Here is a 14,896-nt window from a genome sequence, read left to right on the forward strand (position 1 = left end):
GTAACACGCGGAAGCTCTGGGGGTCTTCTTTCAGCCCTAAACACTCTTGGAAACCAGCTGATGCAAAACGCAGATATAGAGAGAGAATATAGAGAGAGAGAGAGGTGCTGGAAATTCAGTATATTCTATGGTACAAAAAGGTACCTAAATCTCCAGCCGTGGGTTGCCTTACATAAAAGGTGGTAACACACCAAAATCTATCCCCTATGGGACCCCTAATGACTCACACCCCTAAAGGGAGTGAATGATCTCAACTATGGGCACACGTTGCCTTTTATAGGGTTATTGAGCAATATAGAAGCTGGCCAATTGCTGTCGGACCAGCCGACTGGGCCTGAAGCGCACATATTGCTAGTCGGGCTGCGCTTCTCCATGGATTGAAGTGCCTGTTGTAGCCGACCTGATCTGGTACAGCCCACGATGCCCTCCCTGCCAGCCGATGACTCCTTTTGGGTCTTCTTCAAGCTTTGCTTCATGTCTAACCTTTTGCTCCTTGTGCCCCAACTCTGGTTCTCATGCTCTTTTCCGGGTTGCCTTCCTCTGGACTAGCCCTGAGAAGGTACATGGCATTGATCATGCACATGACAATCCAAATCCTAAAAGTCCATTTCCAGCATGGGGCGGAGCAAGCCAAGGAAGGGTGTGGATGCAAACAATGATTTGGGGATTGGTGCATATGATATTAGGGACAATGTGATTGAGAATGAAGCCATTGCGCAAGATCTTCATGAAGATGAGCAAAGTCTACATGAGCATGGAGTCAATGTTGAGGCAAATGTGCATGAAAGGGTACAAATGCATGAGGGGAATGCTAGACCATCCAGCACTAACGATATGATGATACTCATGCAAGGTATGTTAGCAAACATAGAAGAGCAGCGAAGGCACAATAACCGCATGGAATCAATGATGAAGGATCAACAACAAGCCTTCATTGAAGCATGTACCGTACTCCGCAAAGATCTCATGGGTGGTGCCTTCATGCAAGAAGCAATGGTGGGAATGAGTATGTGGACAATGGTGACAAGGAGAATCGACCTCCAAATGCATCATTACACATTGGTGGACCCAAGATGCACAATGTTGACATGGATAGAGCTATGCCTTCAACCTCAAGGGATGTTGGGAAAGGCAAGCAAGTGGTGTTCAACTTTGATGCCCAAATACTTGATGGATCTTGGAAGACTTCCAAAACTCCCGTAAGAGTTGGTGGTAATCAAAGGAATCATGCATCACAAGATGTTGATGAGTTCAAAGGTGTGAAGGACAAGGTGAATCTCACCAAGTTCAAAGGTGAGGGCAATACCAATGAAGAGTATGAAGAAAACGGAGATGTACTTTCAGCTCAAGATCGAGCCAAGGTGTACTTTGCCACTCTTCATCTCGAAGGCTATGCCCATACATGGTGGAGGCACTTGTCTACTCATGGATACGAGATTACCACTTGGGAGGACTTCAAAGATGAAATGAACAAAGCATTTGTCTCGGAGCTACATCAACAAAAAGAAATATGTGAATGGAATGAGCTTGAGCAGCAGTGTAAAGGAGTACATACATCAATTTCTCAAGCTATCCTTGCATGTTGATGATGTGAGTGAGACATATAAGAAGATCAAATACATCAAGGGACTCAAATCAAACATTGAAGGCTGATGTAAATGCTCAACGGCCATCAACTCTCAAGGAAGCTATGGTGTTAGCCGAAATTATGAGGAGAAGTATAGTCAACAATGGCAATCCAAAGTTTCCAAGGTTGATGCAGTCCCGTCTTCCAATGTAAAGGCTTCTTCAAGCAATGCCATTCCAAAGTTTCCAACGGTGTATGGCCAAATCAAATTTCAGGTTTAGTGGTACTTCTTCAAAAGTTGGGAATGGTAAGATGGAAGGGAAGCCAACTAATGGTGCACACGAGCATGGTGATGAAGGAGGACCGCATCAATGAGTTTCATAGCAAAGGTTTATGGTATAAGTGTGGAGAGAAATGGTCCAAGGAGCATTATAAAGTGTGCAAAGCTAGAAAGCTATCCGGAGTATGATCTTGACCGAGTTGGATGATGATGAACTCGAGAATGAAGAGGCAAAATTTGCGGATTGCATTGACAAATATGATGAAGAAGATGATCATGAGGCTGATGGTGAATTTCCTTTCGATCTAGGTGGATCCATGAAGAGCAATTCATTTGATGATGGTTTGCCTATGTGTACTACAAGTGTATGCAAGAAGATGCTATTCTTTGCACGTTGTCACATGATGCTTATGCCGGTTGCAAGGGCACTAAGACATTGAGAATCAAGGCTATGATCAATGGTAGAGAAGCACATGTACTTGTGGACAGTGGTAGTACACATAGTTTTGTCAATTGAAATTCCTTGTGCAATCTCAAGTTGTACCCGGATGCTTTGGATGCATTGCATGTTGTGCAAGAGTGGCAAATGGGGAAAGTATGGATTGCACAGACTTTCCGCTCTTTTTTTTCCAGCCCTACGGATAGCATGATGGAATGAGCTGACCTGGATGTAGTAAAGATGACGAGGTGGCACATCTGAGATGGCCCAGCTAAGTGACCAACACATGGGGGTATGCATACAAGCAAAGAGATTGAGACTATAGGAGATCTCGAAAGTTGGGCATATGTACCTGTATTTCTAGCATGCTGAGAGAATCCAGGGCACTGATTGTGTATGCATGGATTGGGGACCATCCTTGATCATGTCAAATATACCTGGGTTTAGCATGTGGGGATGTAGTTGACCATCTAGTCCTTGGGGATGACCATAATACTTGGTAAGGTGGCATGTTGTAGCAGCCTGGCATGCATGCAAGGTGGGTTTGACCTATGTTGTAAGATGGTTGATAGCCAACACATCAGCCAGGTGCAGCCCCATCAGCATACTCAGCCAAGGGATCCAAATCACATCACTTGGCCTGAGGTGTCATACATCATAGTATTTTTAATGATATAATGTATTATATTGTAATATATAATATACATTATGGGAAACCTATAGTTAATTGCAAGAAACAATGGAGGTGATGATGACCTTGCAAACTGTGGCTAAGGCAATGATGACTGGTTGAGGAGGCAATGATGGTCATTCAAGACTGTGGCTGAGGCAATGATGGCTGGCTGAGGAGGCAATGATGGTCATTTAAGACGGTGTGGCTAAGGCAATGAGAGCCCTTGTAGATGGAGGCCCATGAGTCCAGCATCTTCATCTAGCACTACATCAACTGGAATGATGGTCATTCAAGGCGGTGGCTGAGATAATGAGTGCCCTTACATACAATGTGGCAGCAGTAGCTGCATAAGTGGTACGATGTGGTTAACGGCGACAATTGCATAGGTGATAGGGCCCCTCAAGGATCAACACTGAGATGCTCCATATATAAAGTGCAGCCTACATGACCGCTCAAGTCCGTACTCAGCTTGCCCTGAGATTAGAAAAGTCCAGGATACACAATTTTGAGCTAACAGGCTATCAAAGACTTGTGCCTTTGCAAATGAGCCACATTTGGCATACATGTCGACCAAGATACCACTAAGACATATACCTTTTTCAAATCCACATTTGGCATACATGTTGCAACCAAGCTGCTGCTACTAAGACATATACCTTTTTCAAATCCAGTGTACATAATTCATGTGTCTATCTCTAGGACTCTGCCTTCGGACCCTATGCTAATACAAGCTTTCATAGCAGATGCAAAGGTCACATCACTGGGATGAACACCCTACAATTGCATCTTGTCAAAAAATTCCGACGTACTCTAATCATAAACCCATTAAATTGTAAACAAAATGAAGTTAAGGAGCTTCTAAAATGAAAAAAGAAAAAAAGAAAGAAGAGAAAGCATTGCTTACTTGCCCACTTCTTGAAGCTGTTGAAATCCCTCTAGATATGTGCGCGGGAGAAGATCTACTCTTATACTCAATGCTTGGCCAACCTACTCAAATCCAAGAATGCCTCTTTTTGATTGAAAATTTCAAGCAGGGAGAAATGCACATAATGTTCATGTTTGGCCCTCATTCGCTAAAAAAATTAATTGGTTTTACCTTGACTATGGTCAGGCCGAACCTTGCAATCAAATCCACAAGCAGAGAAGCCCTTAAACTCTCACTCATTCTCCTTAACTTTGCCTAAAGAGAGGTCCATCAAAATGTTGAGCAGACTATAAAGGAGACCCATCTTGGTAAGGTATGAATTTGATTATCTAGTTGGAAAGATTACCTTCTAGAGCTGAGGCGTTGGACTGGACAAATTCTGTAAAATGGTATGAACAAGGGCATGAGATGTCCCCTTCTTCCTCTGCCTTCACACAACAAAGCTTACGTCTTCGCCCTCACCTCCAGCTGTCCAAATCTTGCGGAGCCTTCTCATCCACCCACTGAAAAAGACCTTGCAAAATTAGTGATGAATCCTACCTGGGTACAAAGCTGGCCAAAATTAGAATGGGGAATGTTTCTGATATGATATGGCCGATGCAGAGCATATTATTGTCAAAGAGGTCGGCGTCCTCCCCTTGAGCTCTTCCATATCCGTCGTTTGAAAGCCCCATTTTCCCTCATCTCACTGGGATGATTTCAGGCGGCACCATTTTCCCTCCAAAACTCAGAGGCTATTTTATTTTATTTTTCTTTGTTACACACATATATATATAAATATGTGTGTGTATATGTGTGGGTGTGAATTTGTATGCATGTGTATGTGTTTATATATATATATATATATATATATATATATATATATATATATAGGTGTGTTTATCTGTATGTGTAAACATATATGTATATATATATATATAGGTGTGTATTTATATGTATATGTAAGCATATATATAAATATATATATACACACACACATATATATATATGTATGTATGTATGTATATGTATAATATATATATACCTATCAACCCTTTGTTCCTTGTTCATTTAAAAAGAGCAAGGTATACTTTAGTTGAATCTTCCTCTAACTATATATATATATATTTTTATATTTATATTTATATTTATATTTATACACACACACACATGTACAATGTGTGTGTGTGTGTGTTTCTCTCCCCTTATCTTCCTCTTACTCTTTCTCACACACACGCATCCTCTTGGTCCCTCTCTCTCTCTCTCTCTCTCTCTCTCTCTCTCTCTATATATATATATATATATATATATATATATATATCCTTACTCGTCCCCTTTCTCTTTCTCTCTATAACTCTATCTCCCCTTGTCTCTATCTCTACCTTGATGTATCCTTTCATCCTCCCATTCTTTCTCAATCTCTCTCATTTTATGTCTTATAGAGTCTCATAAACATGCGTGCACACACCCTCACATGCACGCTCCCCCCTCCCCCCTTTCCCTCTCTCTATCCCCCCTTTCTCTCTACCTCCATGTCTCATTTCTTCTATCCCTTTCCCTTAATCTTTTTTTTCTAGGGTCATGCATTGAATTTTATGTCCAATGTACGTGTACACATGTGCGCGTGAGTGTGTGTGTGTGTGTGTGTGTGTGTGTGTGTGTGTGTGTGTGTGCGTGTGTGTGTGTGTGAGAGAGAGAGAGAGAGAGAGAGAGTATCTAAATGTATATGTGGGTGTGTTTGTGTGTGAGTGAGGTAAATAAATTGATGAAGTAAGCTAATAAAAGTGAATGTGTGTGTGTGCGCATGTGTGTGTGTGTGTGTCTGAGAGAGAGAGAGAGAGAGAGAGAGAGAGAGAGAGAGAGAAGCATTTTTTAATATTATTTATGGGATGACTCTCTTTTAGGATCGAGAGAGGCATCTTTAAAACTATATGTGGGATGACCCTCTTTTAGAATTAAGGAGAGTCTCAAATTAAAGCAACATTCAATTAGGCACATCTAATATAATTATACACAAGCATAATTAGATACACATACATGTAGAAAGTTTGGAATTTAAAAATGCTTTGTTAGACCACCTTGCTTACATGTGATGATCAAATGAGCATCCTCCTACCTATACACCATCCACCACAAGCTCACCAATTTATCATTAATTTCATACATTCATGCCCACGAATTACTATCTCAAATTTTAACTATTTACTTATGTAAGTGCTAGAACATGTCATTAGCCTTGGTTCACGAATTTGAAGAGATATCATACATCTCAAATTTTAACTATTTACTTACGTAAGTGCTAGAACATGTCATAAGCCTTGGTACCATCATACATTTTTCAAGTTGAGGATTTTTAGTAATCCTCATTCTCAAAGTCTTTGAGATGGTTTAATGTCTTTGAGATGTCTCTTTCTCTCTCTCAACCCTCACACTCTCTCTATATTCTATACCTCCATATCTCTCAATCTCTCTCTTTATGTGTTCTCTCTCTCTCTCTCACACACACACACACCCTCTCTATTTCTCACTCTTTTTATCCTCTGGAGAGAAAAATACTCTTTGACTTGTGGGTAAAAGAAACATGGATTTGATAAACCGCTTTTTGGGTTTTTGATGGTTTTGGAAAGTGGTTTTCTACCTTCCTTTAAATTGTGGGTAAAAGAAACATGGATTTTGGTTATCCAATGACAAAAATAGATAAACCACTTTTGGGTTTCTGATGGTTTTGTAAAGTGGTTTTCTACCTTTCATCGACTTGTGGGTAAAAGAAACATGGATTCTAGTTATCCAAACGATAAAAACAAATAAACCACTTTTGGGTTTCTGATGGTTTTAGAAAGTGGTTTTCTACCTTTCTTTGGCTTGTGGGTAAAGAAACATGGATTTTGGTTATCCAATAGACAAAAACAATGTTCCTTTGAACCTTAGCCTTTCGTTGCAATTTATGAGTGGAAAACTTATCTTAAATTTCAAAGCTTCTTTGTCTTTTGGTTATTCATTGCCTTCAAACTTTGCTATCAATCTTAGCTCTGATACCAATGTTGGAGGGTGGAAAGAACCCACTAGAATAATTGCAAAGTATTAATCACAAAGCATAAAATATAAATTGTACATAACATAAGATTGGGTCCAATTTGCTCCCATACAAAGCCCACACCTCCGCTTGGTGTATTTAAATTATATTGCTTGAAATAATTTGTGGGGCTCAAAATAGTGTCCACTTTTACAAATATATCAACTTCTTCAAAAATAGCTTGCTTTACTAGACGTGCAAGCCAATCTACTTAAAAACTAGTGGAAACCTTGAACCTTATAAATATGTACATCGCTTGTAAAATCAAATATGTACATGTGAGGTTTCACATGTCCTAATAAATATATACATTGATAATAAATACAAATAATATCCAAAATGAAATAATGACATCGTGCATTGTCACAAAATCAAATAATATTAGTGGACACCCAAAATTGAATGTCTCAAAATATTCTTGACCACACCACCAGCTCGCCTCCACCATTATTCAATCCAAAGATTTGCACTTACATCAACTATGCCAATCGATTAATAAATTCATTGATTAAAAATACAAATAACCATACGAAAATCATAATATTAAGATGAAGCAACTAATACTCCCATGCATGTATAGAGTCACCTGTGTACACGTAAAGTAAGCTATGATCATCTAGATTTAGAAAGGTGTCCCAATCTAAATCCATCTAAGAGAATTCATAAATAATGGAAAACATGGGAATATGTAATAAAGCAATTATATATGCCTAGGCACATGGAGCTTGGGTCCCAAGAGTGTAAATTTGGGGCATGGGCATATTGATTAGCCAATGTGAAATGATCGGGCATTATATAAGTGACCTTGGTCTAGGCTATTGTACACTTTTACCATCATTTGATATGATAGACATCTTGTCTTCTTGAAGCTTATGCCCAAGCTTTCATAGCTGATTCATGGCAATCTTTCCATATCTAGGTGCTACTCCCTAGGATGAGTGGGACATGTGTGTACTCCATGTTCATGAGTGCAAACTCCTAGGCCCTTTCATTGCATTAGTATCAGAACCATGGATTCTCTTTATTGCATTGATATTAGAGCCATGGATTCTCTTCATTGCATTGGTATTAGAGCCATGGATTCTCTTCATTGCAAAATACAAAATTCCATGAATTAACTCCTCATAACACTTACATGCTGGCCAACTTTTTGATGAAACTTCGCCATGTGATTAGACACTACTAGTGGGCCTATCCCCTGCCCATTTGTGGAGTGTGCGAAAAGGAAGAACATCCACCAACATTGCAATGTCCTTAGAGTAAGTATTGTTTCCTTGGAGTATAATGCCAATATTTTATCGACCAACCAATGTCCTCAGAGGAAGTATTGTTTACTTGGAGTATAATGCCAATATTTCATCTTTGATGTAAATGTGCATCTATGGTGGTAGGTGGATTTTTCTTGGTCTTGGAGGACTTTATGGGGAGTCGAGCTTTTGGTTTAGTCAACCCAAAGGGTTTTTTGTTTTTAAAAAAAATAAGTATGGGATCCTTGATTTTGTGGGTATTGCTTTTACTATGGATCTTTAATGATGAACATGCACTTGTGGTGGGGCCTAAGTATAATATGGGAAAGTGTAGTTTTGTTGACATTTTTCCCCACACAATTCGTTTCAAGCTTCGATTTATGTGGGTGAAAAATGAAAAGGTAATATTGTCCAAAGAAAAGACAAGAAAAGCTAAAAATTAAAATTGATCAAAGGTTTTGCTAAGTTTTCGCTGCTCATTCTTTACTTTGAAAAAAATGACTAAACTCGAGGTAAAAAAGCACCTTGTAAAATTTTTACCTTTTAATATAAATTTCCCAACTTTTCAAAGAACAAGAAGGAATAAATGGCTTCTGTGGTGACATAATCGAGCTTTACCGTGTCTAGACACTAGTGGTGGGCCTTTCCCCCGCCATCCATGGAGTGTGTGTGGAAAATAACACCGAGACCAACCAATGCCAAATGCCTTTACCGACATCGTGACTAGATCGACCGGTACTGTACATGCCCAGCTGGCCATAATGATGCATCCTTAAGCTTAGTTGGATTCAAGCTAATAGATGAGCATGATGCATCCCAAGGCTGTAAAGCCTCTGTCCCCTTGATCCTAGGTCAATGCAGTAGCGTGGACCTCCTCCAAATCAATAACACCGCCACTATCTTTTAGTTTTCTGGTGAGATCTTCAACAACACCGCCATCTCACTAGAGCGTTCTATGCACATGTTCTTGTCTGTACTTGCAATTGTAGCACTGTAATCTTCAACCACAACTAATCCTTGTGCTTCCCTATTACAAATTATCGGCTGACCTTCTCAATGTCACTGGAAGGACTACTTTGACAACCTGTCCTACACGGCCTTTTTGAAGGTTGCACATCTGACTTCTGACTCCCATTCACAACGTCAGAGCCAAACTGGTGTGCTAGCTTCCTCCTATTCACATCATCAGATTCGGACTATAATTGTACACCTAGCTTCCACCTCTGCCATTTCACTTGCCTGTGTAGCAGCTCTAGCTTTGTATGGCTGCAGGAGATTCATTAGAAGAGGTGCGGGCATTAAGTTCAACAGCAGTAACCTTGGTGGGGATAAAGAGTACTTGACGCTCATTTTGCCCACATTACCCACCACTAGGTTTTCTTTTAAAGAACTGCACAAGAAGGCAATGCACGGATTCAACAGATTGTTGGGTGCAGGTGGGATGGGTTTAGTGTATGTTGGTGCTCTTCCCGATGGCAAGAAAATAGCAGTGAAGAAGCTCGACATCATCCTCTTGAGTGACAGAGGTGGCCACCATGGGTAGAACCAGCCACTTCAACATTGTGTAGCTTCTGGGCTTCTGTTGGGAGACATCCCATCATACGCTGGTCTATGAGTAAATAAACAGGAGCTCTCTTAATCGCTGGCTCTTTGAGGCTAAGCAATTTCTCGATTGGGTTAGCCGCTTCAAAGTGGCGCTAGGCATATCCCACAGCCTGGCCTATCTACACGAAGGTTGCTCACAGACCATCCTAAACCTCGACATCAAACCCCATAACATCCTCCTAAATGAGGACTTTGAGCCCATGTTGGCAGATTTTGGCTTGGCCAAGCTCATGGCTAGGGATGCCTCTCATGTGGTGACTGCCCTAAGGGGAACTCCTGGCTACATAGCTCCAGAGATGTGGTGGTGCATGGCACCTATGAGCAAGGAATGTGACATCTATAGCTTGGGCATGGTGTTGCTAGAGATGGTGGGTGGGTGGAAAAACATAGACTTGTGGCATTGCTGATGGTGGCATAAAATGCAGCTAGTACTGAAGACCTACCTTAGGGGAGTATTCAACCAGTGGTGGAAGAGGACGAGGAACAATAGCATTTTGCGAGCTGGACCGCCGAGAAGTGCGAGGAGGGGAGGAAGCTGAAGCTAGTGAACAAGCGACCGAACAAGCGACTGCTTGGGGCATTGAAGAAGCTGGCAGGATGATAGAGGTGGCGTTGTGGTGCATCCCCAGGAGAAACCCAGCTTGAGGCCTTCGGCTCGAACAGTGGTGCAATGGCTGGAGGGATTACGCATCCCACTAGAGGACCCCCCCCCCCTTTTCCACCGTAGCCTACTCCCAGTCTCGTGTGAAATCCAACATCTCCCAGTACCTTCAGGGCTCCCACATGTCCTCAACAAGTCACAATAATTAACAAGTAGGTAGCCCCGAACTAGCTAAATTTGACATCACATATTTGTGTATATATATGTATATGTATGTGTGTGTGTGTGTGTGTGTTTTGAAACATTTATATATAGTACTATAACTGCTTTTACAGATACGTCATACTACTGCCTTACAGATTTTTAAGGGCACCCTCAATGTCTGCGTCTCATCTTCTGCTCTAAAGGATGATTGGTCCCATCTCCATTGATACCTAGTTGCATGCCAGAGTGCAAAAGGGTAAAGACAAGAGCCCCTTTTGAAGATTCACCAACCAACTCATCTCCTTTAGCCCACACTTTGATATCAAGTCTTCCTCCATTGGGGCGCTCCACAATAACAAGAAAAGTTTTTCTTGTTTGGTCTTCTTATGCTAGCTGAGAGTTTTAGGTCAAGCTTTACAAATCACCCCTTTGGAGCACACTTTCTCTTGACTAAATCCTGCTGAATTAGAGGTCCTCTAGGGCCTGAGTCTCATAGTAAGTCTCTGAAAAAAAGAAAACATGGTACAGTATAAGCATTGCCCAATTGTAATCCTTGTGAAATTTACATCACATATATTATTTTACATCACATCTCCTAATGCATGTGCCTCACATATTGTATATTTTTTTTCCATAGCAAGAAAAACTATGTGAATAATGCGATGGATCTATCGGATTTGTAAATTAGAATTGGTAGTGTAAGGCCTTGAGGTTGCAAGGGTATGGAATTCAGCTTTTTTGGGGGTTGTATATTAATGATATTTAGCATGACATTCATGGCTTGGTATAGATGGCATGCTTAATTTTATCTGGCATGCTCTCAAAAAAAGATAAAAGAAAAACAACATGAAATGGTATGGAGTTCATTTGGGTAATGTGGCCACATTAGGTCATAAAAGTGCAATAATTTACACCATGCAAAATAGTGAGTACATCATTAAACATTTGAATTAGGTTGCTTAGTGAAACCAATATTTGCCACAATAAGGAGAGGGCTAGTTTGGCACTCTTCGACCAGGCTTGCAACTAATTAACTTTGGCCATTGCATAGGTTGACTCCCTACATAGATCTACTCTTATACTCAATGCTTGGCCAACCTACTCAAATCCAAGAATGCCTCTTTTTGATTGAAAATTTCAAGCAGGGAGAAATGCACATAATGTTCATGTTTGGCCCTCATTCGCTAAAAAAATTAATTGGTTTTACCTTGACTATGGTCAGGCCGAACCTTGCAATCAAATCCACAAGCAGAGAAGCCCTTAAACTCTCACTCATTCTCCTTAGCTTTGCCTAAAGAGAGGTCCATCAAAATGTTGAGCAGACTATAAAGGAGACCCATCTTGGTAAGGTATGAATTTGATTGTCTAGTTGGAAAGATTACCTTCTAGAGCTGAGGCGTTGGACTGGACAAATTCTGTAAAATGGTATGAACAAGGGCATGAGATGTCCCCTTCTTCCTCTGCCTTCACACAACAAAGCTTACGTCTTCGCCCTCACCTCCAGCTGTCCAAATCTTGCGGAGCCTTCTCATCCACCCAACTGAAAAAGACCTTGCAAAATTAGTGATGAATCCTACCTGGGTACAAAGCTGGCCAAAATTAGAATGGGGAATGTTTCTGATATGATATGGCCGATGCAGAGCATATTATTGTCAAAGAGGTCGGCGTCCTCCCCTTGAGCTCTTCCATATCCGTCGTTTGAAAGCCCCATTTTCCCTCATCTCACTGGGATGATTTCAGGCGGCACCATTTTCCCTCCAAAACTCAAAGGTTATTTTATTTTATTTTTCTTTGTTACACACATATATATATAAATATGTGTGTGTATATGTGTGGGTGTGAATTTGTATGCATGTGTATGTGTTTATATATATATATATATATATATATATATATAGGTGTGTTTATCTGTATGTGTAAACATATATGTATATATATATATATAGGTGTGTATTTATATGTATATGTAAGCATATATATAAATATATATATACACACACACATATATATATATGTATGTATGTATGTATATGTATAATATATATATACCTATCAACCCTTTGTTCCTTGTTCATTTAAAAAGAGCAAGGTATACTTTAGTTGAATCTTCCTCTAACTATATATATATATATATATATATTTATATTTATATTTATACACACACACACATGTACAATGTGTGTGTGTGTGTGTTTCTCTCCCCTTATCTTCCTCTTACTCTTTCTCACACACACGCATCCTCTTGGTCCCTCTCTCTCTCTCTCTCTCTCTCTCTCTCTCTCTCTCTCTCTCTCTCTCTCTCTCTCTCTCTCTCTCTCTATATATATATATATATATATATATATATATATATATATATCCTTACTCGTCCCCTTTCTCTTTCTCTCTATAACTCTATCTCCCCTTGTCTCTATCTCTACCTTGATGTATCCTTTCATCCTCCCATTATTTCTCAATCTCTCTCATTTTATGTCTTATAGAGTCTCATAAACATGCGTGCACACACCCTCACATGCACGCTCCCCCCTCCCCCCTTTCCCTCTCTCTATCCCCCCTTTCTCTCTACCTCCATGTCTCATTTCTTCTATCCCTTTCCCTTAATCTTTTTTTTCTAGGGTCATGCATTGAATTTTATGTCCAATGTACGTGTACACATGTGCGCGTGAGTGTGTGTGTGTGTGTGTGTGTGTGTGTGTGTGTGCGTGTGTGTGTGTGTGTGTGTGTGTGAGAGAGAGAGAGAGAGAGTATCTAAATGTATATGTGGGTGTGTTTGTGTGTGAGTGAGGTAAATAAATTGATGAAGTAAGCTAATAAAAGTGAATGTGTGTGTGTGCGCATGTGTGTGTGTGTGTGTCTGAGAGAGAGAGAGAGAGAGAGAGAGAGAGAAGCATTTTTTAATATTATTTATGGGATGACTCTCTTTTAGGATCGAGAGAGGCATCTTTAAAACTATATGTGGGATGACCCTCTTTTAGAATTAAGGAGAGTCTCAAATTAAAGCAACATTCAATTAGGCACATCTAATATAATTATACACAAGCATAATTAGATACACATACATGTAGAAAGTTTGGAATTTAAAAATGCTTTGTTAGACCACCTTGCTTACATGTGATGATCAAATGAGCATCCTCCTACCTATACACCATCCACCACAAGCTCACCAATTTATCATTAATTTCATACATTTATGCCCACAAATTACTATCTCAAATTTTAACTATTTACTTATGTAAGTGCTAGAACATGTCATTAGCCTTGGTTCACGAATTTGAAGAGATATCATACATTCATGCCCACGAATTATTATCTCAAATTTTAACTATTTACTTACGTAAGTGCTAGAACATGTCATAAGCCTTGGTACCATCATACATTTTTCAAGTTGAGGATTTTTAGTAATCCTCATTCTCAAAGTCTTTGAGATGGTTTAATGTCTTTGAGATGTCTCTTTCTCTCTCTCAACCCTCACACTCTCTCTATATTCTATACCTCCATATCTCTCAATCTCTCTCTCTCACACACACACACACACCCTCTCTATTTCTCACTCTTTTTATCCTCTGGAGAGAAAAATACTCTTTGACTTGTGGGTAAAAGAAACATGGATTTGATAAACCGCTTTTTGGGTTTTTGATGGTTTTGGAAAGTGGTTTTCTACCTTCCTTTAAATTGTGGGTAAAAGAAACATGGATTTTGGTTATCCAATGACAAAAATAGATAAACCACTTTTGGGTTTCTGATGGTTTTGTAAAGTGGTTTTCTACCTTTCATCGACTTGTGGGTAAAAGAAACATGGATTCTGGTTATCCAAACGATAAAAACAAATAAACCACTTTTGGGTTTCTGATGGTTTTAGAAAGTGGTTTTCTACCTTTCTTTGGCTTGTGGGTAAAGAAACATGGATTTTGGTTATCCAATAGACAAAAACAATGTTCCTTTGAACCTTAGCCTTTCGTTGCAATTTATGAGTGGAAAACTTATCTTAAATTTCAAAGCTTCTTTGTCTTTTGGTTATTCATTGCCTTCAAACTTTGCTATCAATCTTAGCTCTGATACCAATGTTGGAGGGTGGAAAGAACCCACTAGAATAATTGCAAAGTATTAATCACAAAGCATAAAATATAAATTGTACATAACATAAGATTGGGTCCAATTTGCTCCCATACAAAGCCCACACCTCCGCTTGGTGTATTTAAATTATATTGCTTGAAATAATTTGTGGGGCTCAAAATAGTGTCCACTTTTACAAATATATCAACTTCTTCAAAAATAGCTTGCTTTACTAGACGTGCAAGCCAAT

Source organism: Cibotium barometz, chromosome 41 (assembly GCF_041138505.1).
Source record: "Cibotium barometz isolate CiBa-2024 chromosome 41, ASM4113850v1, whole genome shotgun sequence".
Lineage (NCBI taxonomy): Eukaryota > Viridiplantae > Streptophyta > Polypodiopsida > Cyatheales > Cibotiaceae > Cibotium > Cibotium barometz.